The sequence below is a fragment of the Amblyomma maculatum genome, chromosome 1 (genome assembly GCF_055883805.1).
Source record: "Amblyomma maculatum isolate TAMU_Amacu chromosome 1, ASM5588380v1, whole genome shotgun sequence".
NCBI classification, from domain to species: domain Eukaryota; kingdom Metazoa; phylum Arthropoda; class Arachnida; order Ixodida; family Ixodidae; genus Amblyomma; species Amblyomma maculatum.
The window spans coordinates 503,966,836-503,993,493 of record NC_139344.1 but is presented as its reverse complement, the minus strand read 5'-3'; the positions used below and the strand labels follow the sequence as shown (position 1 = coordinate 503,993,493).

Sequence of the window (26,658 nt, the reverse complement as noted above, 5' to 3'; positions counted from 1 at the left end):
GCTCATTGTGCACGTGTCATTGGTGGAATGAACGCGTAGCTGAGTGCAGGTGGGCTCCTGGAGGGAAGCGGTGGCATTCAAGATTGAAACGCGGACCTGCCGTGACGGTACAGAGGCGAGGTTAAGTCCTCTACGGGAACGGAAAATCACCTTGCAATCTTCAGTCAGTAGTGGCGGCTGGGGTCGTGACCTTTGTGCGGCAGCGCGGGCGGCGCGCAGCTGCTCGGTTGCCTGGGCCTTGATAGTATTTTGGGTGGCAGGTGATGCTGCTCCAGCGTCTGTGGTAGGCTTGTCTGCCTCATCGGTCTGCATGGCGGAGATCTGGTGATTCTGCTGTTGCTCCTGGGTGCGGGCGGGAACACTGAGGATGTGAGTTCAGTCTCGTGGATTGAAGTCTTGAGGGTAAATAGCTTCGCCTAGCCCTTGCACCTTCATGATGACTTTGTGCTTGGAGGTCGCGTTCGGAGTAGGCCTAGCTCGGGCGACGCGGCGGCTCAAGGCGAAATGGGCCATGGGGGCCCGAAAACTGGCCAGTTCGGGCCGAAAGTGGTATGGGCGTGGCGCCCACCTTCACGGGGCTCTTGACGGTGAAATAAAGGCCACTGGTTCGGGCTACTAGCGAATTTCGCCATCTTCGCATGAAGCCGACGTGAAGCGCGTCCGCACTCCACGCAAGGCGGAACCGGAAGTCTAATCATGGCCGGAGTCAGAAGAAAAAGTAAGAGTTTTGGCTGATGTGCTTCACACAAATCCAGATTGAGATTTCGAACGCGCTCATCGCCTAGGATGATATTCATCGGGAAAACGGCGAACAATCACTGTGATGTTCTCAAGGCTACAATTCAATGTACTGGTCCCTTCTGCCCGCAGAGAGCTAAAAGAAAACAATGTCACAGTTTATGAAGATTATTTACTAGCTACACTTCACGCTAGGAATAAATTAACACAGTATGCGTGTTGCGTGTTACAGGTGTCCCTGCCAGCTTTCCTGCTGTCCACCGCACCTTTGACTTCCGAAGTATCTGAATCACTGTTCAGCCCAATACCATCAATGCCGCACCGTCACCTCCAGCACCACGTCAACTGTTATGCCCAGCTGGTGATTACTCTCTTCCGCGTGTCATCCAAATCTACGGTGATGTCACTCACCACTGAAGATATAAGAAGCCGCCTCTGCGGCTGTTTCTTCAGCAGGCGCGTTGCCATCACGGACACCAAGTCTCACCCTCCGAGCTATTACGGATTACATGCGTTCCTACTGCTATTCCTGCTGGCCACCGCACGTTTGGCTTCGGATGTATCTGAATGCCCATCCAGCCCGATATCATTAATGCCATGATGTCAGCTCCAGCACCACATAGTTCTGACCCGCTGGTGATTCCCCTCTTGCGCGCATCATCCAAATCTGCGGCGGCGTCAACCACCAGCGAAGATATAAGAAGTGGCCTCTACGACAGTTTCTGCAGTGGGTGCGGGACCATCATCGAAACTCTGTTTCATGCTCCGCGCTGTAGCGCATTATAATTGTTCCTGCCACTTCATCTGCTGTCCGCCGCACCTTTGGCGCCCTATCTATGAATGCCCGCCCAGCGCAGTACCATCAAAGCCGAACCATCACCTCCAGCAACACATCAGCGGTTCTGACCCGCTCGTGATTCCCGTCTTTTGGATGCATCATCCAAATCTACGGTGACGTCAACCACGACCGGAAATATAAGCAGCGGCTTTTACGGCAGTTTCGTCAGTGAGCACGAGGCCATCATCGATACCACGTCTCACGCTCCGTGCTGTAGCGCATTACAGGTGTTCCTGCCGCTTTTCCTGCTGTCCACCGCACCTTTTTTCTGCCGACGCGCATAACGCTCGTCCAGACTAATATCATCAATGCCGCACCATCACCTCGAGCACCACATCGCCCGTCCTGACCAGCTGGTGATTTCTGTCTTCCGCGTATCATTCAAATCGGCAGCAACGTCAACCACCACCGAAGTCAAAAGAAGCAGTCTCTACGACAGTTTTTTCAAGGAACGCAGTGCCATCACCGTTTCTCATGCTCCACGCTGTTGCACATTACAGGTATGTAATATTTTTTCTATGTACGCCAAGTGGAGCAATGACCGTTTCCTATTTTTGTTCTCGCCCCTACGTGTCCTTTGCGATATGCTGTTGACCGTTTTTTATGGCATTCTTACTACTGTTTTTTTGGTGATATCGAGTGTAACCCTGGACCCCCGTCTAGCTCTCACTCCCTAGCTGAACCAGTCATTGCCTGAGAATCCTTCTAAGCAGATGAAAGTGATATTTTGATATTTTAAACCATTTTCAAGCAAACAACTAGACCTGTATAATCGTCGATATAAAAGCTAATAAAGCCAGTCAAAAAACATTTGATATAAATTTTGGTGCTATCGAGAAGAGGCTATAGACGACCTGGAAGGTAAAACCAACTCCCTCGACCACATTGATCACGTCTTGGCGAGTCCAATCGTCACTACAATCATTATCTATCGATTCGGCCTTCTCGCAATTACGACTGATCGAGATATGAGATCAATCAGGATGCTGAAACCTTATTTTATCGGAAGTTTTTCATGGAAGTTTTGGCTGATGTGCTTCACACAACTCCGGATTCAGCTTTCGAACGCGCTCATCGCCTATTCGTCGGGAAAACAGCGCCCAATCATTGTGATGTTCTGGAGTTCAAAGTTAAAGAACGGGTCTTTTCTGCACGCAGACAGCTAAAAGTAAACAATGTCACAGTTTATTAAGATTATTTACCAGCTAAACGTCATGCTAGAAGGAAATTAACAGAGTATGCCAAAAAGAATCCAGCAACGGTTAGCTTCAACTGCGATGAAACAAGCTACTCATGAATAAGAAATACAATATGTATGATTCCGAATCTAACTCTGTTACAGATTTTGTAGAGCAGCCGCCTTCGGGTGATAATCATCACACTAATTCGGCTAAATAGCACGCGCAGAAACCTGCTTCAGTGCATGATAATTTTGCCAGTTCACCACACGGCAGCTCGTAGGGACGCGCGAGGGAACGTGTACGTTCGTCCTGACAGATATGCACTCTCTTTTTACCTGTCTTATGTCTTGCATTTTCAAGTGCTGCGTTGATATATTAATTTTAAAAGATACTTGGTTGCGTTCTGAAATTCGAGACCAAGAAGTTTTCTTGTAACATAGTTTCTCTATCTATCGCTGCGATCGTTTTGTGGGACAAAAAGTTGTCTAATTCTCAATTACAAAAATTTTCACTTCGCAGTGCATTCATATTAACACACCTTAAAAACTGCTTGGACATGCGTTGCTTTAAATCAATAGAAAGTGTAGCGCAGAGCGACGCTGTAAAGCGTAGGCACTAACATCGGCATTCCCCGCCACGAAAGAAGAAAATGAAGTTGCACAGCTCGTGCTCCGTGCGCACGCAGTGGTACGGGCTGTTCGGTTCGAGAAGCCTGCCGCGCTGATCGTTTTGTTCTGGTGCTCCGCTTCGACCACATAGATTGTCTAGAGTGGCGACGCTGGCCTATAGACCGACCCCAGCAGCTTACTACCCTTAGACGACCCTCCGCCTGACGCTACCTTGCGGCTCTGAGACGTCGCAGCTATCCAGCTCCGCCTGCCGAGATTCTGGCCCAAAGAGCCACAAATATCGTCCAGGTGGAAGCCATCTTCCATCTGCACCACGTCACCTCGGAGGCATCTCGGTTTATTTACTTTCAACCTGCCTCCTCAGGTGGCTCAAGAGGGGGCGGATGTCCTCCTTAGATTTTGGGCAATACTCTGGACCAACAACTTAAGCATTGGATTCTGGATGGCACCGTAGGGAATCTTGGTAGGGAATGCCTTCAGTACACTCTTCCATCTCTTCTAAATAGGTATATCCACATTAACCTCGATTTGTTTTCTTTTCCACGTCGTGAACTACATAATTTGTTTTTGAATAACATGGTTTAAGTTTCATTATGTATACATATTGCTGTTTCGTGTATCTTCTGGTGTTTCTTGATGAGCTTGTTTTTAAGATTGTATAAACTCTTGTGTTGCCTCCCTGCCAATAATTAGGATTGTAGACTCGTCAAGCTGCCCAAGGGCAGCTTTTTTCTTCGATTCCTCCATCTGTAGTTTTAGATGGGAAATAAACTATGACTTTGACCGTGGCCTCTGAAATTGCGCACCTCTAGCTACTGCTCACCTGCGAAGAGCTTGGAGAGCGCCGCCCCTCCCAGCTACTCACTAGCATGCGGCAGATCCTGGGAGAAAGCAACGCCGACTTCACCGGCGCACTGTTGAGAGAGCTCTTCCTACCATGCTTGCCGTAGTAGACCTCCCTCATCTTGGCTAATGCGGGGGACTTCACCCTTGACCTCCTCGCCCAGCGTCAGATTCTATGACGCGACTTCTTTCATCGCCACCCTCTCCTCTCCACCAGACCCCTAAGTCATTTCACGAGACCCGGATTGATCACCTGGCCGCTTCTCTCGATGCCTTTCGAACGTCCTTTCATGCCCAGCACGGGTTCTTGTCAAGTCCTCGAAGTCAGCGTATTTGCTGGTATCACCGCACTTTTCAGCATCGCGCATGCCAATGCACTCAACTATGCAACTGGCCGGGAAACGCGCTGTGAGATCACTGACAGGGGCATGTGGCCTCGCCCTTCACCCTGGTCGCCTTTTCGTAGCCTTGGACAACACTGCAGCTTGCGCTTTCTCGTCGCCACTGGTGCCGAAGTCAGCGTTCTGCCATCCACCAAAGCTGAGCGTGCTTCCAAGTCATGTGGACTTACTCTCCTTGCGGCCAACTCAACCTCCATCCCCACGTGTGGTCTTCGCTCCCTCACTCTGGGCCTTGGCCTGCGGCGCACATTTCGATGGGTCATCATCGTCGTCGATGTCCATCAACCCATCCTGGGCTCCGAATTCCTGACGTATTTTGATCTGGATGTCAGCATGCGTAGTCATCGTCTCATCGACACCAGGACGCTCCTGTCTCCCTGGCGTTATATCGACAGTCGCTTCCACAGACATCCGCAAGCCAATCCGGTCATGCCCGTACGCCCAAGTCCTCGCAGACTTTCCCGAGGTCACGAGGCCTTGTAATCGCCACCACCCACCAAAGAATAGTATAACCCACCACATTGTCACGCGTGGACCACCCACCGCAGCTCGTCTGCGCCGCCTCTTCAGTGAGCGTCTGACTATTGCTTAACGGGAATTCCACCACATGCTCCAACTATGTGTTATTAGCCTTTTATCCAGCACTTCGGCCTCACTGCTCCATCTGGTGCCCAAGAAACAACCGGGAAACTGGCATCCGTGCGGTAAATACAGAGCTCTCAACGCTCACACGGTCATCGGCAGCTATGCCCTTAAGGATCCAAAGCCTCTTGTATATATTGATACAAGCTATAGTCGACGACGAAGCGGAGACAATCAGTGGCTAGTTGGCGTAGATGATGAAGTGGTTGCTGGTTGGCGTAGACGACGAAGTTGGTTGCCTGGAACCGCGCTCAGACCGCTGCTCGGACCATTCTAGGACTTCGGCAGTCTTCTAGGCTCAGGGCGTTGCCCGGCCGTTTGGCGCAATACTCGTTACAGTCTGGTGGAGGTGCTGGGTGCGCTTTCCCACGTTTACACGCTTCACGACGGATCTGACTCCGGTCCAGTCCACTCAGTCGCCGCCTGCGCGGACAGTCGCCTGAGGTTGGGCCCCTTTCCACCCCTACGAGGATCACGCAGCCGCAACTCTCGAGCCACCTCGACATGGCCACTGATCCCAGGCTCTCAGATCCAATCCTTTGCCACCCGCCGCGAACGCCACCATCTTTTCACGACGACGTCTTCGAAGACGCTGAGGATTAGCTAGCGACCTTCGAGCGAGTGGCTCGGTACAACGGCTGGAGTGGCGAGCGAAAGCTCAATAATGTTTACTTCGCCCTAGAAGAGTCTACGCGTACGTGGTTCGAAAACCACGAGGGCGCCTTTACCACCTCGCAAGCATTTTGCCGTGAACTTCTGACCACCTTCCCCAACACCGACCGCCGCGAGAGAGCTGAAGCTTCACTTCAGTCCAGAAACCAGCGGCCAAATGAAAGTGTTCGCATGTTCTGTGAAGACATGACTCGTCTTTTCCAGCGCGCAGACCCCAATATGAAAGAGGAGAAGGAGCGTCGCCACCTCATGCGTGGAGTTAAGCAGGAGCTGTTTGCGGGCCTCGTTCGCAGTCCACAGCGTACCGTTGCTGAATTCCTCGCGGAGGCAACGACCATGGAAACGACGCTCCAACAACGGGCCCGGCAGTACAACCGAGATGTCAGCAGCCTGGCCTCAGATGTTTTTTCGTTGTGCCATGGAGGCGGTGCGGACGCCTTAAGTGACATCATTTGGTCGGTTGTTCGAGAGGAACTCCAACGTTTCCGTCTGCCTCAGAGTGCGCCAGTGACATCACTGACCGAAGTCGTCAGAGATGAAGCTGCTCGTGAATTCCCGGTCACCAACGTACAGCAGCGCGTCGATGAAATGCCCACGCACACATCCGTTGTTCGTCAGGCAGCTGCCTACGATCCTGTCGCTACTATGCCCCACGGGTCGACGACAAACGAACGTACGCGTTCTTTGCACGTCAAGCACGCCTGTGGTCCTATTGACCCGACACCGGTGGTTAGCCACATCAGTCCGTATGACGCATCGGCTCAAGCTGTGGTGCCTGTTCCACGCCCTCGCAAGTCGGACGTGTGGCGTACGCGGGACCGCAGGCCAATCTGCTACCACTGCGGGGAAGCCGGTTACCTTTACCGTGCATGCCCGTATCGCCGAGTGGGTCTTCGCGGCTTCGGACCCGATGCGCCCTGTCCACGGAACGGTGAACGGCCGCTCGAAATTGAAGCTCATCTTTCGGCCCGTCAGAGGCCTGGGAGATACAGGCGCTATGACTCAGGATCGTCTACTCCGCTGCGGTACCGTCCCCCAAGCCCTCGAAGAGACGCCAGCAATACTGAGCGGCGTTCTCCCAGTCCACACCGGGAAAACTAATTCCAGCGGTCTCCTGAGGCAGGGCCACTGCTGGCGGAAAAATTGAAGATCCTCCGCCGCCGATACGCCGATACGCTGATTTCTCACAGGATCAGGGTAGCGACAGCATCCGACGCGCTACTTCTGATTTGTGCGTGACACTTAACGGAACTGACACGATCACTTTACTTGGCACCGGTGCAGACTATTCAGTGATGAGCTACGCCCTCGCCCAGGAATTGAGCAAAGTTGTGACGCCATGGTTGGGCCCTAGCATTCGCATGGCTGGAGGTCACCTCATTAGCCCGGCCGGAAGGTGCACAGCCCGAATTGACATCCGCGGTTTCGTCTACGTCGGGGAATTCGTTGTCTTGAGCGAATGTTCAAGAGATTTGATTCTGAGGCTCGACTTTCTGCAGGCAAACGGTGCTGTGATCTACCTACACGAGGCACGAGTCACATTCTCGACCAAACGCGCAGTGGCACGCTTAGACACCCGCAATCCCTGTAGCCATGCTCTGCATATTGTGGAGGATGATATCACGGTGCCAACACGGTGCATAATGCGCGTGCAGAATGACCTATTTCATGACTTTGAGGGCATGGTGGAGGGTCATAACCCGCTGCTGCTTGAGAGGGGTCTCGCCCACCTACGGGATGGCTGCACTACCGCTCTGCTCAACAACTTTTCGAACGAATTTCAGCACCTCATCAAAGGCACGGTGATCTCCTTCCTCCAAGACGTCGCGGAGTCTCCACTATTGTACACCGTGGAATCATCATCATCAGCCTGATTATACCCACTGCAGGGCGAAGGCCTCTCCCATATTTCTCCACTTAACCCGGTTCTGTGCTAGCTGCGTCCACTTGACCCCTGCGAACTTCTTAATCTCATCCGCCCACCTAACTTTCTGCCGCCCCCTGCTACGCTTTCCTTCCGTGGAAGAAGCCCTTCAAGACGTCACTGGACCTCGCCACGTTCTGCCACCTGTCGAAATAAACACCGAGTTATCGCCGGCTCAGAAGGATCTGCTTTCGGCTGTCTTTGCAGATTTTGCAGACTGCTTCGTAACGTCTTCCAAAGTGGGCCGAACTCCAGTCGCCAAGCACCGTATAATAACAGACGAAACCACGCGCCCTGTCAACCCCCATACCGCGTTTCTCCAACGGAACGAGCAGCAATTCAGAGACAGGTCACCGAAATGCTTTCCAACGATGTCATTCAGCCGCCTACAAGCCCGTGGGCTTCGCCGGATGTTCTCGTCAGAAAGAAGGAAAACACTCTGCGGTTCTGTGTACATTACATAAAACTTAATCTCGTCACTAAAAAGGACGTTTACCCACTTCCCCGCAAAGACGACGCACTCGATCGACTGCAAGATGCCCGATACTTCTCGTCGCTAGACCTAAAAAGTGGGTACTGGCAAATAGAAGTGGATAAGAGAGACCAGGAGAAGACGGCTTTCTTGACACCCGATGGCTTGTATGAGTTTAAGGTGTTACCGTTCGGCCTATGTTCGGCACCGGCCACGTTCTAACGCATGATGGACACCGTTCTGTCCGGTTTGAAGTGAAAGTAGTATGAGTAAAATTTGTCGGGCTAGTTGGTTCATAGTTCAATGGAATAAAGAGCTGCGCTAATAAGACACGGACGAAGGAAAGGTAGGAAGCACACAAACGCAGTTCCTTCGTCCGTGTCTTATTAGTGCTTTCCTTCGTCCGTGTCTTATTAGCGCAGCTTTTTATTGCATTGAAGTGAAAGTCGTGTTTGGTTTACCTGGACGATGTCATATTTTCGACCACCTTCGACCAACCCCTAGAAAGGTAACGCCTTGTGTTAAAAGCTCTCCGAGACGCCAACCTGACAATCAAACCAGAGCAATGTCACTTCGGCTTTGAGGAACTTCGATTCCTTGGTCACGTGGTCAGCGCAAAAGGTGTTCGCCCGGACCCTGAAAAAACAGCTGCCGTTTCTGGTTTTCCGCTACCTACTGACAAGAAAGCTGTTCAACGGTCCTAGGTTTGTGCTCCTATTACAGACGCTTTGTACGAGACTTTTCGCAGTTCGCGGAACCGCTAACCACACTGACTCGAGCTGATACGCCGTTCCTGTGGGGAAGTGAACAAAAGGCCGCTTTCCTTGAGCTTCGCAGCCGCCTACAGAATCCCCCGATACCAGGCCATTTTGACGAAAACGCCGTAACTGACGTTCACACTGATGCCAGCAACGTTGGGGTTGGTGCAGTACTAATTCAGCGACAAGTGGTGAAGTACTAATTCAGTCGCGACAGATTACCTAACACGGTACGCAGAGACCGCGCCCCTTGTTAAAGGTACTGCAGCCGAAGTTGCTCAATTTTTCGTTCATAACATTGTCCTACGTCATGGCGCCCCCGCCGTGGTAATCACTGACCGTGGAACAGCTTTTACGGCTCGCCTAATCCGGTTGGTCATGACTCTGACTCACACTAGCCATCGACGTGCGACGGCGTATCACCCTCAGACCAACGGGCTGGTGGAGCGCCTCAATCGCACCCTCACCGACATGATTTCTATGTATGTGGACGCAGAACATCGCACCTGGGATGCGATTTTGCCCTATATAACTTTCGCGTACAATACCGCCACTCAAGAGACGACGCGACTGACCCCGTTCCAACTTGTCATCGGTCGCCAAGTGAGCACGCCGTTAGATGCCATGATGCCAGTTTGTCCTTCTTGCGGCTCTGACGCAGAACTTGACGCCGACATCTTTGTTCAGCGTGCTGAGGAAGCGCGGCAACTAGCACGCCTCAGAATCCACCGACAACAGGGGAATGACGCTGCTCGGTATAACCTCAGCCGAAGAATCGTCACTTACCAGCCGGGCGACTTTATCTGGGTGTGGACACCTGTTCGTCATCGCGGCCTATCTGAAAAGTTACTACGCCGATACTTCGGCCCTTACGAGATTGTTCGCCGTATCAGTGACGCCACCTACGCCGTTGTTCCCGCAGCTTCAGCTCCGTCCCGAAGGCCACAGCGTCCTGAAGTCGTACACGTGGTTCGGCTGAAGCCCTATCATGATCGTGCATGACTGAACTTTTCGTCAACGCCGCTGTGTCCTAGTGACAGTTTTGTGCAGCCTTTCGCTAACTTCTTCCTAGTAGCACCGCGTCGCATCGAGGCGATGCAACAGAGGAGGGGGCAGTGATACAAGCTATAGTCAACGACGAAGCGGAGACAATCAGTGGCTAGTTGGCGTAGACGATGAAGTGGTTGCTGGTTGGCGTAGACGACGAAGTTGGTTGCTTGGAACCGCGCTCAGACCACTGCTCGGACCACTCTCGGACTTCAGCAGTCTTCTAGGCTCAGGGCGTTGCCTGGACGTTTGGCGCAATACCCGTTACAATATGTTCCGTACGAACTCGTCCAACTACAAGATTGGTGTTCGTTGGGCTGGTTGGTTATTCATGACTTCAATAATTGCGCAGGTAGAAAGAAGGGACGGAAAGCACAAGAGAATAGAGCGCTGTTTCTTCACACTATTTATTTCACCAAGCGTGCCATGTATACATACATATACCAGCAAGTGTGAAATCATAGAAAAAGTGAAAAGGGAAACGACACTCGTCATGATGCCACAGCATATCACTAGCAGCCCAATTTCATACATCTAAAAATCTGAGTTCCTTCTGGCTGAAAAAGACCGATGGCATGCTTACACACTTATCCCCCGCACGCGCAATCTTCATCGCCTCGATTATTTCTCTACTCCCTGATCCTGTTGTTTGCTTTAAATTGTGCATATACTAAACGCTGGCACGCATGGCTTTTTCCGATGTTGTCGTTCACATTTGTTGTCGAAGGTACGGCAGTGTAGGCTGAGCTGACCCTGGTTCCCTTCTTTTACGTGGTTATTGTGTTCTTTAATCTTGTGTTAACACATCTGCTCGTTTGTCCGATATATTCGCGGCCACACGACAAAGGCACTCGATATACTGAACCCTCTTAACAACTGACCTAGCGGTTTTGATGACTATTACTGCAACTGCTCTCCTTAGTTGCGAATGGGTTTGTTTTTTCACATAATACTGATAGTTTCAACGGAGCAGAAAACACAACTTGAACCCCTATTCTTTTTCCAATGTTTTTTTTTTTAGATTATGTGATGTCTGGTGCGCATATGGAATTACGGCTACTTTTCTGCGATCATCGTCTATTCGTCTCTATTTGTGTCTATTCTCTTCTGCGCTCTATTCTCTATTCGCGCTCTATTCTCCTGTGTTTTCCGTCCCTTTATTCCTGCGCTATTATTGAATTCTTCAAAGTACGTCGCCTGCTAACTTTGTCAACTGGCGTACATATTGGAGTTCACAACAGATATCCAGCACATCAAAGGCATTGACAATGAGGCAGCTGATGGAATTTCACGAATTACCTCCATCGGCGTGTCCGCATCTGCTGTGGACTGGGAATGTCTGGCTCTGGCGCAGCTCGAAGACCCTCAGCTTCAAGGCTTATGCGAACACAGCCGTGCCCTCCCTCTGCAGCTCGTGCCTCATCCGCGCGTGACCGGATTGCTCTGGTGCGAAATATCGCATGCTCTACCTTGTTCATTCATCCCGGAGGCCTTTCGTCGGGCCATTTTCCATTCACTTCACGACACCTGCCATCTCAGCATGAGAGCCACACAGTGCCTCGTTACCCAGCGATACGTCAGGCCGGACATTAACACCGACGCTCGCAAGTGGGCCCGGCCCGCTCGTGCCTTGCTTGCCAGTCCGCTAAAGTGACCCGCCATACAGACTCTACCCCAGTCTTATCTGCAACTTGGTTGTCGCTCTGATCCCGTTCATCTTCACTTTGTTGGACCGCTACCTTCTGATATATCTTATCACAAGGGCATCCTGGAAACAATTCAACGTTTATTCCCGACGCAGTACAGATATATATCACCGACAGTGACGTCATGCACTCCAAAGGCGGGCAGTGCTTCCGCGACTGATAACGCGACCACGCGCTATAACATTTCCCTCCTTCCCACAACCAAAAAAAAGTTTATTTCGAAAAGTCCTCATGCTTGAAACGATCGGGGGGTTTTCGTGCACGAGAGTTTCGCCGAAGCGGTTCTTTTCCAACTGTTGTGACTGGCGGAAGTGCCGTCTCGGCAACTCGTGGAGACTTGAAACTCAGGTCTGCCGCAGGAACCGCCGATTCTATGTCAGGTGTTCACCCGTCGCGTCTTGTACTGACTCCGTGTTTGGCGGTGCAGTCACAGGCTCTTCCGAGACAGTCGCGGGTAACGACACTTCCGCGGGGACGTCAGTGCATGGCGATGGTCGCTGCTCTAGCAGCATTGGGCGCGCCGGACTCGAGATTGGATCTGCATGCCGAGGGCGCAAGTGGTCGGTGTCTGAAGACGCTGAGGATTGGCTGGCGACCTTCGAGCGAGTGGCTCGGTACAACGGCTGGAGTGACGAGCGAAGCTGGTTCCATACTTTCAATATGTAGGTCACCGCACTCACCACTTGACACGCTCACCACGCACTGATTTCACGAACATATGGTCCCCCACACCAAATACACGCTCAGTCCCTCGCGTCACATCACGCTGTTCCTTCAAATGTGCCTGCTTATTTTGCATAGCATTGTGAAAGTCTGGTTTGAGTAGCGACAGTTTTATACGGGGATGGCGCTTCAAGAACAGCTCGGCGGGTGTGCGGCCAGTCACGCTGCTTGGAGTGTTGCGGTAGCTCATTAGGAAACTGTGAAATCCCTCCTGGAGCGAACAGGGCACACCAAAAACCTGGCATTCTAGAACCTGCTTGAGCAATGTTTTTTTTAGCGTTTGCACTGTGCGTTCTGCAGTGCCGTTTGACGCAGCATGGTAAAGAGGGGACGGATGTGCTTGATTCCATTTCGAGACAAGAATGCGGCAAACGCCGAGCACATAAACTGGGGACAGTTATCGCTGACTAGGATGTCAGGCAAGCCGTAAGCTGCAAAGATACTGCGGAGTTCGTCAATAGTTTTCGAGGTGGATGTCGACCCACTTGGAAAATGCATCCACTAAGACAAGAAACACATGAGAGCCTTTGGAGGCAAAATCTACAAGCACGCGGCCGCAACACTTTGCCGGATAGTTCCACGGCTGCAATGGTACAGGCTGAGCGCGGGTTGAACCGCCTAGCAGATTTTTTTTTGCGAAGTTTATTGCCTCAGGGCATAAAAGGAATGTTATGATGGATGAAGGGTGTGGTCAAATAAATGAAAAAAGGTTGGCTGATGCAATGAAATCGAGGAGTGAACGATGATGCGGTCCCAGTGTCCAAATAGCATATGACTGCGGATTAGGGGGGGAGAGGCCAGCTGCCACCAGGTGCCGGATCCGCGTTGGCTTCAACGCTGGACAATCCCACAGTAGGTGATGGATGTCAGCTTCTATATTTCTTGACTTGCAGATGGGGCACCCAGGGTGTAGATATAAATACCGAAATTGTGGCCTAGCAGATTTTACACCTTGCTACGTGCTGCGCGATGGCCAGATCAATGCCAGGCCACCAAACGAAACTCCTAGCCAGAATCTTCATGCGACTGACGCCTTAATGCTCCTCATGCAGCAAGTTCATCACGTGATCCCTCATTTCTTCCGGAATCACCACTCTAGCACCCCAGGTTACACAACCCTGTTCCAGTGAAAGTTCATCGCAACGCCTGTAATAGGCTCCAAGTTGTTCTGCGTACTGCCTAGGCCAACTGTTCAGGGTGAACTCTGTTACATGAGGCAAAGCCCAGTTTCGCCTTGTCGCTTTAGCAATGTCAGCGGCCGTTATCGACAGGCATTTGAACACTGGAAGCACTCCCTTGGACCTTCCTCAGCTTTGGCTGGCAGTGGTAATCTGGAAAGGGCATCGGCCACTTGTACATCTTTCCCCCGGCGGTACCGGAGGCGGCACTGGTATGCTGCCAGTATCATAGCCCATCGCTGCATTCGCGCAGCGGCTAACGTAGGCGTTGACTTCTGCCCTAAAATGCCTGTGTAGATCGTGAAAATCCTACCGTACAGGTAGTGATGAAATCTTTTAAGCCCAAAGATCAAAGCTAATGCTTCGCGCTCGCACTGCGCGTACTTTTGCTCGGCTGCTGTGAGCGTTCTGAACGCGAATGCTATCGGCCTTTCATCGCCGGCAGCCGTTTCATGGAAGACAACCGCCCCCAAGCCATACGCTGGCGCGTCACAAAGCATCGCTATCGGCTTATCTACATCGTAGAACGTCATTACCTGGCTGCTAGCAAGCAGCTCTTTTGCTGCGGTAAAAGCCTGACGGCATTACTCTGTCCATGACCATTTTTGACCTTTCCTTAATAGTCGATGCAGCGGCTCTGCGACGGTGGGACCATTATTTAGGAATTTAGAATAGAAGTTCAGCATGCCTAAGTAAGCCCTTAGTTCTGTAACTGTGGTGGATTCCGGTGCCTCCAAAATTGCCGTCTTCTTTGCGTGTGGGATAAATTCCCTCAGAGGTTACCGTGTTGCCCAAGTATGTCACGGCATTCCGAAAGAAACGGCACTTTGCCATCCTCAGCATGATACCGTGCTCTTGCAACCTATCCAGGACACATTCAAGGGTCTTTTGGCAGTCCGCTTTGTCGAACCCCGCTACGATTACATCATCCATATAGAATCCGACGTGCGGAATGTCTTTCAAAACCACGCCCATCATGGATTGAAAATTCGCTGGTGCACTGGCCACGCCATAGGCAAGGCGCTTAAACTCGAAAAGTCCCAAGCTGGTATTAATGGTAAAAAGTGGTCGTGACTCTGGTTTAGGAGGAACCTGCTGATACGCGGTAGATAGGTCAAGGACACAAAACACCTTGCCTCCTGCGATTTGCGAATACAGATCCTCTGGCCTGGGTAAGGGATAATGATCGGTTTTCATGACTGGGTTCAAGGTCATTTTGTAATCGCCACAGAATTTGAGACTGCCGTCTTGTTTCGGAACAATAACAAACGGCGTTGCCCAGTCACTGTGCGCGACTTGGCGAAGAATTCCCTTTTCCACCATGCTGTTCAGCTGGTCTGTTACCTTCTCTCGAAGAGCGAAAGGAACGGGTCTTGCGCGGCAGAAAACTAGTGCGCAGCCAGTTCGCAACACTGCCTGCGCCCCAAAGTTCTGTATGGTACCTAGGGCGGCGGTAAAACCAGAAGGATACTTCTTCTCCAGTGCTCGCATCCTACCTTCTCTGCAAGAGCGAAAGGAACGGGTCTTGCGCGGCAGAAAACTGGAGCGCAGCCAGTTCGCAACACTACTTGCGCCTCAAAGTTCTGTATGGTACCTAGGGCGGCGGTAAAACCAGAAGGATACTTCTTCTCCAGTGCTCGCATCCTATCTTCAGACATGATTTGTCCAATTTCTGGCCAGTCGAGCTTTAGGTATTCCAACCAATTTCGACCCAGGAGCGCTGGAAGTTTCTTTCCGTTGTTCTTGACAATTATCAATGGTAAAGTGGCTCTTTGGTTCTTGTAGCGAACAGATACCTCGCACTACGCATTTGTTCTCCCGTGTACGTGCGGACAGAGATTTTAGAGGGTTGGCACTTTACATGCGGAGAAAGAGACTCGTATACTCTCAGGGATAATTGTGACAGCCGCCCCGGTGTCAATCTGCGTGCTTAAGTCTTTCCCTTCAACTTATACATTCACTTCGTAACCTAAATGGTTGGAGTTTATGATATAATAGACTTCCTGCTCCTCGTCTTCTTCAGAACACTCTAGGGCATTCATTCTGCGGCAACGACTTCCCCGTTCGGACACATTTTTTTCAGATCTCCTTCTCTTGAGCATTTCCGGCACACAAAGTTTGTGTACCAGCACGCGTCAGACGAATGTCCTTTGCCACACCTTCCGCATTTTTCTCTCTTCTGACCTTGGTCATGTTTCACTTCTTTAGACCTTCCTAGCGAACGTCTGCTGACCACGTTTAGCGACGCCTCCTGGTCTCTCGCTTGCATTAGCGCCGTATTTCCTTCCGCTAGTTCTCTATCGAGTGCGACCTTGCAGGCGCCTTAAAACGTCAGGTTTTCCACGGCGAATAAGGCACGCTGACTCTCTCCATTGCATATGCTTGCAACTAGCCGGTCGCGCAGGGCACCTTGCAAAATTTCGCCGTATACGCACTTCCTCGCCAAATGCTTCAACTCGACTATGAAGTCTTCCACGCTTTCATGTTCATTCTGACAACGCCGGTTAAATTTACAGCGCTCCGCTATCACTGAACTCTTGGGGCTTTAATGGTCTTTCAACAACTTGGAAACCTCAGCATAAGGTTTCTCGCTTGGCGACGCCGGCACAACCAAGCTCTTCAAGACTTTGTACGCTCTCGGGCCGATTACTGTTAAAAATCCTGGTAACTTCTTTCCGTCGGTTGTGTAGTTCGCTAATAGGAACTGCTCAAATCTTTCGAGGTATGATTCAATGTTCTGTGTTTTGGGGTCGAACTCTGCTATCCTTCCTACGCGCGACATTCCGTAGCCGAAAAGAAAATGCAGCACTGATCAGCTTGGCTCCTTCCTTTGCGTAGTCAGCTTTGGTCGGTGCTTCTCCGTCCTTTTTCAGTGGTCGCTTGACGCTGCCATCCATCGGTAATACCAGGCGTCGGTCAGTGGTCAGGAACGATATCCAGGAGTACGTACTTCGCTAAAGGCTTCGAGTGCGAGACGAAAGCTACGCTTGCCGTTCGTTTCCGAGCCTGCACTGCCGACCCGGCGCCTGTTGCTGCATGCCTACGCGGGACGTAGGCAGCCTCAACGCCAGAATGATATATCTTATCACAAGGGTATCCTGAAACAACTGAACATTTATTTCCGACGCAGTACAGATATATAACACCGACAGTGACGTCATGCACTCCAAAGGCGGGCAATGCTTCCGCGACTGATAACGCGACCACGCGCTATAGCACCTCCCTCTAATGGCTGCCGGTACATTCTGACGATGATCGACCACTTTACTCGTTGGCATGAAACAGTGCCGAGGTCGGACATTACTGCGGAAACAGTTGCCAAAGCCTTCGTTTCAGCATGCGTTTCCCGCTTCGGCTGCCCCAGAATTGTCACCACGGATCGCGGCCGACAGTCTGAATGAGCCCTCTTCACTTCCCTCACCCATTTTCTCGGCACTAAACACTGCCGCACCACAGCATACGATCCCTAGCTGTGCCAGCGACATGGCCAAGGGGCTCCATCTGCAGCTCAAGACTGCCCTCGCTGCTCACCTTGATCGTAAGCAGTGGGCTGACTACCTTCCTATGGTGCTTCTTAGCCCACGCGCCGTTCTTCGTCGTGAGCTTGGCTGTTCGGCAGCCGAAGTAGTCTTCCGTGCACCCCTGCGTCTTCCCAGATTCTTGTTCGTTCTTTCGGTTCCCTCGTCTCAGCCCTTGGAGTATCGTCAACGCCTTCAGGACTGCATTCAACACCTGCGCCCAGTCACGCCTCGATCATCTGACCGTCAGGTTGTCGTGCACCCAGACGTTGCGTCCTCGACGCATGTTTTTCTAAGTTGAGACGCTATAAAAGCGCCCCTTACCCTCCATACATCACCCGTACCCCGCTCTCATCAAGATGACAAAGTCGGCGACTATCATGCTCGATGTTCGGTAAGAGATCGGCTCCTTAGATCGCCTCAAACCAGCATACATGAAAACACGTCCCGAGGACCTCTCCTCGGATGTTGCTAGGTTATCTGCCGACCTGCCTGCAGCCGAAGCATCCCTATCCCTACCCCGTGGGTGCGTACATTTCGCTGTGCCGTCTAGGTGGGGAGCCCTGTTCCGCAAAGCGATGTTCTTAAGCGGAGGTGTTAAAATCGGCGTTCCAAGTCGCCAAAAGACAAAAAAAAGTTGAATGGCGCGTGCTTGGTGCGCACGCACGGCACGGGCTGTTGGGTTCAAAAAGCCTGCCACGCTGGTTCTCTTATTCTGGTGCCCCGCTGCGACCCTGTAAATTCCCTACAAAACTTATTTGCGGGGTCTGTTACCCATGTACAGAACTTGATAACGAATTACATGATGTATTTAACATTGTTTCCAGTTCAGTTCAGTTCAGTCGTTCAGTCATGTCCGACTCTTCGTCATGTCCGACTTTTTTGCCAGGGGCTATTATACATCAATGAATAACGAACTTGCTTCCTTCCTTGCCAATTTTATTACTCTAAGCCAGAGTTTAGACTGCAGTTCACTCTGGGAGGTATTCAAAAATAAATTGGGCAGCCTAATTGATAAATACATCCCAACAAAACTTCTTTCTGGTAAGCGGCGCCGCGACAAACCATGGATCACGCGACAAATCAGACGGCTTGTCAGGAAAAAACATCGCCTTCTTCAATCGTACAAAGAGAATCGTTGCCCTGCTGTATTGCAGTCAACTTCGGGCCCTTGGCAGTACACTAAAAACTGAAATTAAAGCTCATAAGGATAACTTCTTTAATAATCTGGGTTCTAAACTGCGTAGTAACGCCAAGGAATTGTGGACGTTTCTGAAACACAACGGACGCGAACCAGTCGGAATCCCAAACTTTGACGTCGATGGCGACCTTGTTACTACTAATGGTGATAAAGCTTGAAGCTTTATACCATATTTTCAGTCTGCGTTTGCGCCAGCGTACATCGGAGAACTTCCGAACACTCGTGAATCTATTACCGAAACCATGGCTGAAATTTTTTTTACTTACCAGGGTGTTTTAAAACTGCTTAGTAACATCAGGGCCGCCTCTGCCAGCGGCCCTGATGGTGTACCTACCTTTGTTTTAAAATCATGTGCGAATGAAATTGCTCATTATTTAGTCACCTTGTTCCAAACATCGTTTAACTCGGCATGTTTGCCAAATGACTGGAAAAATGCTAATGTTGTCTCAGTGCATAAAAGCGGTTCGAAAATGTCTGTTGTTAATTACCGACCCATTTCTCTGACTAGCGTGTGTTGTAAAACATTGAACATATAATTTACAGTGCAGTCATGAAACACCTTACTCTCCTGATTTCTTTACGCCGTTCAGCATGGCTTTAGAATGGGTTTTTCCTGTACCACCCAGTTACTTGAGTTCAGTAGTGATCTGGGCCCGCTTGCACAAAACAATCTTATGACTGTCTTAGCTAAGTCCAGACTTAACTGGAGTCTAACGAATAGGCCACTAGCATGGCCGCTTAAGACTGGAGTCAAAACTGGGCTTCAGTCCTGACTTGAATTCAAGTCGCTTGTATGATTACGACTCTAGTGTTGTCTTGGTTAAGACACAAGGACGCCAGGTGTCTAAGTAGAGAACTTAGGGAAATACAGGGATGCGCTGCCACTGTTCATGCTGTAAGATGTACACATTCCGTCAATTTTGCGTTGTGTAAAATCCGTGCCATTGCTTTTTGCGGCTTAAGATTGTGTTACGAGAAAACATGCCCCAAGTGGTTGCTGAGGCCGTTCTGGGGAGCCACTCTGGTGAACATGAACCCGAAGCGTTCGACGTTCGGAACACGAGCCGTCTTAAATAAGCTTGGTCTTTCTAAAGACACCATTTAAGTCTGGACTTAGCTCGGACTTTATCGTGCAAGCCGGCCCTGTTTTCCTCTTTTGACCACGGATATCAAATTGATTGTGTATTTCTGGATTTCAAAAAAGCCTTTGATTCTGTACCTCATGTGCTATTATTACATAAGTTACGTTGTCTTGGTCTGCATCCCAATATCATCGACTGGCTTCATTCATATCTCCAGGACCGCATGCAGCGTGTTGTAATTAATGGTTTTCACTCCAATTCTGTAAACGTCTCCTCAGGTGTGCCCCAGGGGTCTGTCCTTGGACCCCTTCTTTTTCCTCATTTTTATTAATGATATTGTTCTTGACCTCACCTGCCAAGTTCGGCTATATGCTGACGACTGTGTGCTTTACCATGTTGTGGAAAGTTCTTCTGACGCATTAAAACTTCAAAGAGACTTAAATCCCAGCACTGGTGCTCAAAGTGGCAAATGTCTTTGAACATTTCAAAATCCAAACTTGTCTCGTTCACTCTTAAGCGTTCCCCTCTACAGACCTGTTACTCAATAATGTTCCCCTGCAAAAAGTTTCTGAATATAAGTATCTCGGCGTATATTTCACATCAAACCTTACGTGGACGAGACAAGTTGAGCATATTACATCGAAATCCTAGGGAATGTTTAATTTTTTAAAGCGCAATTTCAACAAAGCGCCGTCAAATGTCAAACAGCTCCTGTATTTCACTTATATAAGGCCAATTCTTGAATATGCATGCCCTGTATGGGATCCCCAGTTTCTTTACTTGTCAGACATGCTCGAACGCGTCCAGAATAATGCTGCCAGATTTGTGTCTAACAATTATAACTTTTCATCTAGTGTCACGTTTATTAAACATTATCTTGGTTCGGAATCATTAGCTCACCGCTGAAAACATTTCAGACTGCAGATCATGTATCGCATTTAATTTAAAAAGCACAGCATTGATAGATATCGGTACCTAATTCAACCTCACTTTTTATCTAGACGACTTGATCACAAGTGGAAAATCCGAGAAATAAAATGCCGGACAGATGTGTATAAAACCTCGTTCTTTCCACTGACGATCAATGAGTGGAACCAACCGCCAGCTGGCATCACTGAGTGTTGCACTGAAAATTTATTTCGGGCTTTTTTATCGGATGTGTGACGTGGCGCCCAGTTCTCTTGCGTGTGTTTCCTTCATTACCTTGTTTTTGAGGGTTTTCATCACTTTGTATGTCGCGCAGTTGCCCCCTTTAGATGCATGTTTCTCATTCTGCATTATCACTTGTGTCGTGGTATTTTCTTCATTTTTATGTATTTTACTGTACCACTGGCGTTCCCAGCAAGATTATTTGTCATCTCCCCCTCTGCAATAATGTCTTCGGGCGCTGCAGGAACTTGTAATAAATAAATAATAAATAAATTCACTTGACCCCTGCGAACGTCTTAATCTCATCCGCCCACCTAACTTTCTGCCGCCCCCTGCTATGCTTTCCTTCCCTTGGAATCCAGTTTGTTACCTTCAGCGACCGTCGGTTATCCTCTCTTTGCACTACATGTCCTGCCCATGTCCATTTCTTCTTCTTAATTTCCACTAGAATGTGGGTAACTTGAGTTATTTCTCTGACCCACTCTGCACGCTTCCTATCTCTTAATGTTTCCCCTACCATGTTTCGTTCCATAGCCCTCTGGGTTGTCCTCAACTTAAGTAGAACTCTCTTGGTTAGCCTCCACGTTTCAGCCCCACGTTTCAGCCCCACAGTCCAACTCTCGCATCCATATATCGCAACTGGAAAGACCATAGCACGAGTTATACGGATCTTGGTTGGCAGTCTAATGTCTTTGCTCTATACTAGGTGGTCAAGGCTAGCCATGGCTCGCTTTCCCAGAAGCAGGCGTCTCTTAATTTCATGGCTGCAGTCTCCTTCCGGGGTAATCTTCGAGCCCAAAACGAGAAAATCTGTCACAGCTTCCACTTCTTGTCCCTTAATGCTTCAGGACTTGATAGGCCAAGACGCCATGATCTTTGTCTTTTTAATATTCAGTTTAAGCCGAAACCTCTCTTTCTTCCTGTACGCGCATCAGAAGTCTCTTGAGTTCCCCTTCACTTTCTGCCAGTACAGTATAATTATCCTATCTAAGGTTGTTGATACGTTTCCCAGCAATCTTCACTCCAGCTGAAGACTCGTCCAGGCCGGACTTCATTATGATGCACTCAGCATATATGTTAAATATGCAGGGCGACAGTATGCAGCCTTGTCTCACTCCTTTCTCAAGCGGAAACCAATCAGTAAGACCATGCCCAGTTCTGACTGTTACCTCTTGCCCTCCATACAGGTTCCTGAGGAGACAGATGAGGTGAATTGGAACTCCCATCTCTTGGAGAGCTTGCCACAATCTGCTGTGATCTACGCAGTCAAACGCTTTTGCATAATCAATAAAGCAAAAGTACATGGGTTTCTGGAACTCTCTTGCTTTTTCCATGATCCAGCGAAGGTTGGCAATCTGGTCTCTAGTTCCTCTGCTCTTGCGAAACCCTGCTTGTACGTCCGGAAGCTCCCGATCTACCTACTGCTGCACCCTACCTTGGAGGATTTTCAACATCATCTTGCTAGCATACGAAATAAGCGCGATCGTGTGGTAGTTGGAACAATCTTTGGCACTGTCTTTCTTAGGAATGGGGATGTAAACTGACCTCCTCCAATATTGTGGCCACTCCAAGTTTGTCCACATTTGCTGACATAATGTATACAGAACATTAACAGCGTCGTCATGGTTGAGGTTTTAAAGCAACTCAGCTGGAATGCCATCAATTCCGCTAGCTTTGTTCTTAGCAAAGCTGGCTAAGGCCCATTCAACTTCCCTCTTCAGGATGAACGGCTCGAGATCAGTAATCACCTCCTTATGTTGGGTTTGCACATCCGGATCCTTCTTGTACAGTTCTTCTGTGTATCCCTGCCACCTCTTCTTTAACTCTGAGGCTTCAGTGAGGTCCCTGCCTCGTTTGTCCATTATCACGCCCAGCTTAGCACAGAAGCTTCCTTTGATATCATTGATTATCTTATATAGAGCTCTTGTGTTCCTCAATTGGCGGTTGTCCTCAACTGCTTGGCACTGTATGTTCAGGAAGGCATTCTTATCTCTCCTTCATATTTTCTGAAAATCCGCATTGAGAACCATGTATCTTTCTCTTTCCCCCATAACATTTGCAATCCTCCTTTCCTCAGATATTTGCAAAGCCTCTTCAGGTAACCAGTTTGCTTTCTTGCATTTCTTTTGCTTTGGAACTACCTTAGTAGCACCTTCTTGAATTATATCACGAACATCAGTCCACATCTCTTTAGGCTCTCTGTCTTCTAGATCTAATTCTTGAAATCGATTCCTCACTTCCACAGCATATTCTGATGGAATTTGATCCAGATCATACCTGAAAGACCGTCTAGGTTTCTGCGTTTTCCTCAGTCGAAGCTTAAATTTGGCAACAAGAAGCTGATGGTCGGTGCCACAATCGGCCCCAGGCCTTGTTTTTGCTGCTTGTATAGTGCTTCTCCATCTCTGCCGGCAAAGAATATAATCAATCGGATTCCTGTACAGACCGTCCGGTGAAGTTCATGTGTACAGGCGCCTCTTTTGCTGTTGAAAATGAGTATTCGCTATCGTCAGGTTTTTTTGTTGACAAAACTCTACTAGCCTCTGCCTAGCTTCATTTGGCTCACCAAGATTGAACTTGCCTGTAATTCCGGATATTTCTTCACTTCCCACCTTAGCATTCTAGTCTCCTATGAGAAAAAGACGTCTGATGACGGAGTGCGGTCTAAAAGGCATTGCAGGTCAGCATAAAATCTCTCAACATCAGCTTCTTCAGCAGTGGTGGTTGATGCATAGACTTGGATAACTGTTATGTTGAAAGGGTGACCTTGCATCTGAAGTGAAAGCATTCCATCCTTTCCACTCGTTATCAAAACTGCTCACTACTTCGGCTCGGAGACTTTATTATGCCAAGCATAACCTTTTTGTAACACTATCCCTACAATGCAGCCACCTTGCACGTTTGCTTAGAAATTTTTAGAAATGTGCATAATTTTTTCTCACGGAAAACTGCTCACTGAACCGACAAGATCTACTGCATTCTGTATCTAACACACATTACCTCGTTCTTGCTTCACAGCACGACGTAGTATCCTTCACCACTCACGTCCCAGGCGTGAGCGACCACTGTTTACGTTCGTTTCACTTATATCTCGCCCAACCTAAACATGTCTGAAAAGCAGTAACCACTCGTAATTACAAAAACGCAGACGCTGACTTGAATGATAACGAATTATGCTCATTTCTCGACATTTTTTTGCGAACTTTGACAAACCTGCAATCGAAGCTAACTGGGCGATGTTCGTGGAAAACGTGGTTTACCTAACAGACAAGTACATTCTCATTCGCACTGTAACCAACAAACCAGAAGTTCCTTGGTATAATAATCACGTCAGACGGCAATGAAATAAAAGGAAGCGACTGTACAGGTCAGCCAAGCTTTCTTTATATGAAGCCCGTTAGAAGGCCTAAAAGTTAATTTACAGCGAATACGTGTCGGCGCAAAAGAACACCAAAATTATATTGCGTCACAAATTATAACGATGACGACACCACTTTTAACAACTCTGGAAACGTACCTTGTCGCGTCTCTTCTTAATCACACATCTACCCAAAACTTTTCTGCAGCTTGCAACCTCTTGCTACTCATTGTGCCTTACTACGACAGCCATGATAAGTTCCCAATTACAGCTGATCCATGTAGCTTCGAAGCAGTGAATAACTCATTGCGTATCTCTTCCGCTCCCGGTTGTAACCTAATTACAGTCAAATGTATGCCCTGTACTGTTGTTTATTCATCCATTATACTAGCAAAAATTTTTCAGCAATCACTTGAGACAGGATACCTGCCCCTTGACTAGAAAGTCGTCTTAGAAAACAGCGCACTTCAAACAGCGCAAAACAGCGCACTGGGTTTTGAAGTGCGCTGTTTTGCTTTCCAAGATGATTTACGAACTAGTCCGTTCCTTCACCCTAGAAAGTCGGTAAGGTGATTCTACTCTATAGCTCAGGAGATAAAAAGTCGCCTCTGAATTACCAACCTATTTCACTCACCAGTAACCCATGCAAAATATTAGAACATACTTTATATTAATGTCTTGCAATATTTCTCGAATCTAACTGATTTTTTTTTCTAGCCCACAGCATGGCTTTCGTAAAACGGGAAACTCAACTGGCTTGCTCAACACATATACCACATCGTATGCTTTATAATCTACGGCCTGCCAAGCGCGCGCAGTTCGGAGGACTGAATGCCGGCGGCTCGCTGTCCCGTCCCCGCTCAGCGGGTCCTGCCAAATATATTTGTGGAGGCCCAACAACGAGTGTGTTTGTGGTTCATCTTCACAAATCGTTCAATGGCAGATTGTATTTTTCTTGACTACTCCAAAGCTTTTGATAAAGTGTGTCAAACTGTTACTTTACAAACTACAGCTGATGAACATGGATCGCCAACTTCACAAACTACAGCCAATGAACATGGACTGCCAACTTATTACTTGGATTAAATATTTTGCAACTGACCGTTCTTAATATGTGTCAGCCAATAATCACAGCTCTCATTCAAAACCTGTTCATTCTGGCGTCCCACAAGGCTCTTGGTCCTCTTCTTTTTCTAATTTACATTACCGATTTGGCTTCCTCCGCTTCCTGACATAGTCATTTATTTGCTAACGACTGTGTAATGTTTTGTGCAATAACATGCAGCGACGATGTAACCACTTAAATCTGACCTGAATGCTATTTCTTCGTGGTGCAAAACATGGCTCATGGAACTAAACATCAATAAATGTAAATCCGTTCGCGTGTCCACACTTGCCACTGTACCCCTACGTATTTCCTAAATCATGTTCTCTTAGAATCGGTACACTTGTACAAGTACCTTAACAATGTAACAAAGCAACAACGCCAATCGTATGCTGAGTTACACCCGCCGCAACTTCGCCAGAACGCCTACATCCCTCAAACTACTGCTATACAAGGCGGTGGTACGTCCGAAACTAGAACAGACCCCATCTATACGGGACCCTAATCATGAAAACCTAATTCTTGAAATGATCCAAAATAACGCAACCCGATTCATTCTTTCCAACTATAACAGGATTGCTAGCATATCTACCTTAGCTTCACGTCGCAAAATGTTTCGTTTCGGATCTGCCTATTCCATAGGATCCGAAATTGTGCAGTGAACTCCCCTGTCCCCAAGTTGAGATCACAACTACACAATTGGTATCCCATTTTGCAGAGCTAACGCTTTCTTACAGTCCTCGTACAGCAGCAGAGTGGAATCACCTTCCCGCACCATCAGCCACCATCAAAGATTACCATCTTTTCAAAAACGCCTTAATTGCATTGTATGATTAGGCACACCTGTAACTTTTTTCACAATAGCCTCATCTCGTTTTGTTACGGTTCGTTTTAGACCACTCTCCTCTCTAATGCCAATGGCCCTGACAGTACCAGAAATAAATAAATAAATAATCACTGTAGAAATAGCTCACCAGATTTCATTATATTAGACACAGAAAACGTGCTTCAGCAGACTTTCAGGGTTTCGCGTCCACAAATGCGGACACGGTGTCTTAATGCGCAAATTTTCAATGTAGCGCATTCGTTCCGCGGCGCTTCGTTGTTTTGTGCAGAGCAGTAAATAATACACTGATCGCGTGCAGGTGTCCCACTCGTGAAGGCGCCAAGGCATTCTAAGAGGAAAACATTTATTCTTGCTTAATGATTAGTTCAAAAATGCAGAAAATATCGCAACGTTTTCATTCGCATAGCAGCTTTGAGGCGTCCACATATGTGGACGTGAATAAAGAAATTTGAAATATAAATATTTTTCCATAATATTTTATATTTGAATTCTTCCTGGTCTACTCGTCGGGCATTGTCTGCAATGTGTTTTCCTTCCAGAACATTTAATTGGCGCCTGAAGGGGATAGATCTTTGCGACACACCTTGTGTAATGCACAAGAAATTTCAGACAAAATTATTGCATTTTACATATTTGTTCAAGTAAC

The 26,658-nt window shown here is 48.7% G+C and overlaps 1 protein-coding gene and 1 pseudogene across 1 annotated transcript in view; both read right to left on the bottom strand.

Moving 5' to 3' along the window:
* Positions 1-26,658, bottom strand: part of LOC146210348 (neprilysin-1-like) — a 597,280-nt gene that overhangs the window by 408,526 nt on the left and 162,096 nt on the right. The gene's annotated exons all lie outside the window — the stretch shown is intronic.
* LOC146210351 (uncharacterized) lies at positions 10,595-16,866 on the bottom strand (annotated as a pseudogene).